General features: G+C 44.3%; 1 pseudogene across 1 annotated transcript; it reads right to left on the reverse strand.

Annotated features, from left to right (window-relative positions):
* Positions 1–296: 296 nt before the first annotated feature.
* On the reverse strand, positions 297–1145 carry LOC309827632 (small ribosomal subunit protein eS1-like; annotated as a pseudogene). Its single transcript has one exon. The product of its transcript is annotated as a small ribosomal subunit protein eS1-like (transcript).
* Between the last annotated feature and the right edge of the window lie 4903 nt (positions 1146–6048).

Genomic DNA, 6048 nt, shown 5'->3' on the forward strand with positions numbered 1-6048 from the left:
GGAGGAAAGGTCGGGTGGTGGGTGTTTTCTGTTCTTGTCAGTAGCTCACAGGGCTTCCTGATAATGGGGTTCCTGGTCCTGTGAGCAGCTCACAGGGCTCCCCAGCCCACTTTAGAGAAACTAGAGCTGCCTGGAAGAGATCAAGTCACAGTCCCATACCTACCTTGGGACACTTTCACACTGGGACATCAGATCGAGTGTCCTCATTCCGTTTTGTCAAGTGGCCCTTATTACCTAGCCCTTTTCCCAGTCTCACCTCTTGGCTCACATGGCTGGCCACTTTGCTTTTTTTTTTTTTTATCACAAATGAGGTCTTTTATTTGTCACCATTAAAAGTCTGATTTTTAAACAGATTCCTGGACTGGTGGCTCATGTCCATCAACTCGTTCAACTTTAGCACCTGTCTCGTCCCCAGTAGCTTTTCCAGAACTACTACCTTCACCATGTAGCTCCATGAGTTTTCCCAATTCAAACTTGGGCTCTTCAGCATTTTTACTTTTCTAACAAAGACATCATGGAGTGGATAAATAGATTGGCAGGCCTTTTCTATGTCTTTTCCAATGCTGTCTGGAATCAATTTATTGACCACCTCTTTCAAGTCATTTGTCTGCACCTCTCGGGTCATGATTTCCATCATCTTCTTGCGGATCTGGCGGACCTGCTGGTGCTGGGCATAAGAGGTCTTCCGAATCTGATTGTTGCGTTTTTTAGTAAAACCCACACAGAAGAGACGAAGCAAATAACCATCGGTAGTCTTGACATCAACGTGAGCTTCAATCATGGTCTGCCATTTTTTGACCATGGAGCACATTTTGTCACGGGTAAGATCCATGCCATGGAAATTAGTCAGGCAGTTTTTGCCCTGAACATCCTCAGTAATAAGCTTGAATTTTCTAAATGCAACTTCATCATTCTGCAGATCAGCAAGGCTCACTTCAAACACACGACCCTTGAGGCCATCAGATGCGATTTTGGTTCCTTGAGTTCTCGTGACTAGCGTTTTCCCAATATTTCTTATATTGAACATAGCTGGTGCTTTCACATCATACCAATCTTCCTTAGAAAATGGGTCAACCACTTTCTTCTTGGCTCCCTTTTTACCGCCTTTCGTAAGGTGCTTGTTCTTTCCGACCGCCATGGTGCTGCTCCGAGAGCCAAAAGGCTGGCCACTTTCCTTTACCAAACCAAAAGTGATGACGGAGGATGCTACTATTGACCCTGGAGGTTGGCAAGGACAAAAAGCCCTGGTGCAGCTACTACTGCCTTGTATAGGGGTCCCTCTCGTCCATAGGTTCCCTTCGTCCCCGGGCATCTGGTACCATGAAAGGCCGGCCAGAGGCAGCAGGCAGACACATGTGAGTTTCAGTCTCCAGTCCCCAATGATGCCATATTATGATCCCCTCAAGGGGGCACAGTCCAGATTACTCTGGGAGCTATACTGTGTGTGCACCACACCCAAGTGTCGGGTTCCTGGGCAGAGTTGCTCTGACTTTGGCTGAAGGCTGCTGCTGTTCTACCTCATCAGAGTATACTCAAAGGCTAGAGTCATTCATCCTCACCTGAGCCTCCCAAAGCATCTGCAGGGCTCCCTCTGGAGCTGGGGTGAGCCTGGAACCTAGTGGGTAGGTGCCGGCAAAAAGCCACCATCCGTCCCTTCATGGTCACCAAAATTTGTTATGACCTTTTTTTGTCAAGCCCCAGTAAGGGTCCTCCTGCCCAGTGTAGCTTGCAAATAGAATGAGACCAAGTTTGGATCAGAAGCAAAGGAAAGCTTTACTCTTTGATCAAAGAATGGAGAGGTGCAAGCTCTCGCTCTAGAGTACACGCTCTCCCCTAAAGGCCACTGGTGGGCTGCTTTATAGGGTTCTCATCAGTGGGGAGGGGGGCAGAGTTCTTCCAGGTTGGGTGCAACTGCCCTGCTCAGAGTGCTGCAGATCCACATGCCAGGTGCAGCATCTTTGCACATGGCCCCCCACTGCCATCTTGAACTGAAGTGTCACGTGCAGCACTTCTGCACACGGTCCACCCACAGGTGCAGCCATTTGGCACTAGGAACTTCGGCCTGAAGCGCCAGGTGCAAGGCCTCTGCATGCAGCACCCCATGAGCAAGCGAAACTAGACGAAGCACAAAGGAAAGAAAGATTAGACTTTATTTTATTACCCAGATTCTGTTTTTATTTCCTGGGAATTGTTAATGGACTTTGCCGTTGACATTTACATAATTGGTGAACTGGTTTGAGATGGAGCTTCAGTTGAGGGGTCATTGGCAGTCATAACATCAAGTAAGTCCAGTGATTCTAAGTAAATAAAATACTGACAAAGCCACAGCTGCACTTGTTTGAGTTGTGTCATTTGAGCCCACCAAATTATTGACTTAATCCGGACAGGCCCAACATTTTGTAATTAAAAAAAAATTTTTTTTGTAAGGAGATTCTGGTTGCTAACAATCTAAGATTGCAGAAAGAATATAACTTTTTTATCATAAACAGTCTTTATGGAGTCCTTTTCCTTGAATTAAAAATGGGTGAATGTGTGTTCAAATAAGCACTTCACGTAAAAGATCCCAGAGCTGAGTTACATGATTCAATAAGTTAAAATTCCCAAAGATTTGCAGGTGATGTAACGGACGTCAGTGTTGTATTTTCTTAGTATAAACCAATTCCACTCTTGGTGGTTCCTACAACAACGGTTGGTTTGTAGCAATCCTAAAGCCATGAAAATTAATAGGGCTTGGATGACAGTGTCTGAAGGCAAACCCTGGCACCCCAGTGGAAGACTGGCCCATCTTTTTGATCTCTAGGGTGCTCCTCAAACGCTAAGTGCATCAGAATCACCTGGAAAGCTTGAGGCCCAGATTCCTGGGCCTCACCCCCAGAGATTCTAATTGAGTGGCGTAGCCACCACGCCTGGGAATCTTTATGTTTAACAGCTGTTCCAGGTTGATTCTGATGCAGGGGGTATGACACAGAAGGATTGGATTGTGCCTTTTTTTTTTTTTCCTACTTCCAGTATCTGAAGGTAACTTGTGCAAGGGCTTAACAACCCAGGCTGTTACGGGAGCTTTCTGTGCTAGGCAGGTATTAAACTGTTTTTTGTTTTAATCTGTTTTTTAACAAGTGTATTTGTATACCAGAGAACTTTATATGCCCCTTGGAAACATTTATTCCTGGTTGAAATTCAGTCTTGAAGCCAGTGTTTTCAAGTCCAGTGAATTAAACTGTCTTACCAAAGCGGTTGGGAATGTTTTACAAATCCTACCCTTTAATCCAAATGAAAATAGAATACAGACACCACTAAAACAACTGCAGATATAATTCATAATCTAATCAAGAGAGAACACGCTAAGTAATCTGACACGGATAACACTTCTCTACAGTGGGGAAGCAGTTGGTAAACAATGTTGCAAAAGTGCTCAGTTGAAATGGTGGTTTAGTCTGTGAAGCCTTTGTGGGAGGAGAGGAGAGAAGAATAGTGATGCTTTCCAACTGTTTGAGTACCACTGGGATTTTCCCTACTTGGGGTTTAGGGACTGTGAGAAGGACCTGAGGTTATTAGCACCTTTCCTTTCTGTCTGCCCTTAACTTTTCTAGTTGTTTTCCCCCCTTTCCCTTGCTCTCCATTTTTGCTTTCCTTTCCTTTTTCTCAGAATCATGAGTGAAGTCTGGGCCCTAGAGCCCATTGAAGGGGGTTATTTGACCTTTTAAAAAGATGGCTGGGGGCTTCCCTGGTGGCTCAGTGGTTAAGAATCCGCCTGCCAATGCATGGGACACGGGTTCGAGCCCTGGCCTGGGCAGATCCCACATGCCGCGGAGCAACTAAGCCCGTGCGCCACAGCTACTGAAGCCGTGCTCCGCAATAAGAGAAGCCACTGCAATGAGAAGCCCGTGCACCGCAACAAAGACCCAATGCAGCCAAAAATAAAAATAAATTAAATAAATTAAAAAAAAAAAAGATGTCTGGGTGTTACATTGACCTGCAGGCTCTCAGTCAAAGGTCTCACCTTCAGGATGGAAAGGGCACAACAGTTTGTAAAACCAACCCATTTTTCTCCTTCCTTTGCATGCCAGCAGAGGTAATTAAAGTCTACTGTGATACTTTCTGAAACAAGGAGGAAATAGGAAATTAGCAACCTGAAACTGAATTGGAATCCCAGACAAGCTGCCATCCTGTAGCTGAGTCACTAAATAGTCTGGAAACTATTTGCCATCTAGCAAGACAGAAGGAGATTAGGATGGAAATCATCGAAAAACAGATGACTCAGTTTTCCTTTTTATAAAATGTTCAATGCCAGCTGCCTGATTTCCCTGTTTAAACAAAAGGGATAAAACCATGACAGACCAGTGGCATCTAGGATGGAGAGTTAATAACTGCTTCCTGCATTCGTGTCAGTCAGAAAGGGGATACTTCCCACTCACTGATGCATTGGGTAACATTTTGCAGAAGCTTATGACATTATGTACCAGGAAGAGGAGATGTAAGCCAAAGGAAGATTCAACCATGTGTTTATTTCCTGCTTTGTCAGAGACTCATGTGGTGGGAAAGAATGAGAAGGCCTATGTTTCTGCCCCAACTTTTCTATTTACACACTATGTGACCTTGGCAGGTCATCCAACCTTCTGAGAGTGTTTGATCATCTGTGAAATGAGAATAATATCTGCATCACAAGGCAGTTGTGAGAGACAGGTGAGTTAGTATACCTGAGTTAATGTACATTGTAAGCCTGTAAAAATGTAAATATCTTTGTTGCTGTGAAGGTATTTGGAGGGGTTGGCAATGGTTACTGGGTCACAGAGAGAGGTCAGTGTATTATTATTGCATTTAGAGGGGAAATAGTGAATGTTTGAATGGACTTACCCATTATCACAGGTATATTTTTATATGTATGAAGATGGACCTCCATTTGAAATGTTCAGTTATCTCACCATTGATTTCAAAATATCAGATAGCAAATGCATCAACAGTAGGCGTTTCTTATCAAAGTAATAATAGCCATCATTTAATGCTCGCTTTAGACTGAGCACAGTGACAATAAGCTCTTCTTTGCATACCATAACATTAAATCATTGCCCTATGATGTAGGAGTTATCCACAGCCGCTATCGACAACACCCCTACGCCAATAGGTATTATTATTCCCACTTTAGAGATGACGAAACTGATCAAAATTCAATTAAAAAAAATTTCCCGGGGTCATACACCTAATAAGCAGAGCAATAGAGTTTCAAACCCAAGTATGTTCACCCTAAGGCATGTGTCCTTAACTACCAAAATCTTGAAGAGAATGGAAGTCACATTATTTTCCATTGAATTGGAACAGAAGTCTTGCCTCTGTGGCAAGTTGACCTTGACTTAAGTCCCTGTCTTTGAAATCAATACATGATGATGAGAGTAGCTTAGACACCTGTACACACACACACACACACACACACACACACACACACACACACACACACACACACACACACACACACACACACACACACACACACACACACACACACACACACACCCCTCCCTCACACCTGGCTCTTGTCAGCCATGAGTTTGCTATGAAGGAGACGTGGGCTGTTACTGATAAAGAGTCAGAAAGCTTAGCTCTTATTCCTGCCTTATTACTGACTACCTATGTATCTTTGAGTAAGTAATTTAAAATATGAGCCCTGGGCTTCCCTGGTGGTGTAGTGGTTAAGAATCCACCTGCCAATGCAGGGGACACAGGTTTGAGCCCTGGTCTGGGAAGATCCCGCATGCCGTGCAGTAACTAAGCCTGTGTGCCACAACTACTGAGCCTGTGCTCTAGAGCCTGAGCCACAACTACTGAAGCCCACGCGCCTAGAGCCCGTGCTCCGCAACAAGAGAAGCCACCGCAATGAGAAGCCCGCACACTGGAACGAAGAGCAGCCCCCTCTCGCCGCAACTGGAGAAAGCCCGTGTGCAACAACAAAGACCCAATGCAGCCAAAAATAAATAAAAATATAATAAATTTTTAAAAAATTTAAAAATTAAAAAAAATAAAATATGAGCCTTAATTTCCTCTTTGAGTCACGGT

Source organism: Grampus griseus, assembly GCF_964374135.1.
Source record: "Grampus griseus genome assembly, chromosome: 1".
NCBI lineage: Eukaryota > Metazoa > Chordata > Mammalia > Artiodactyla > Delphinidae > Grampus > Grampus griseus.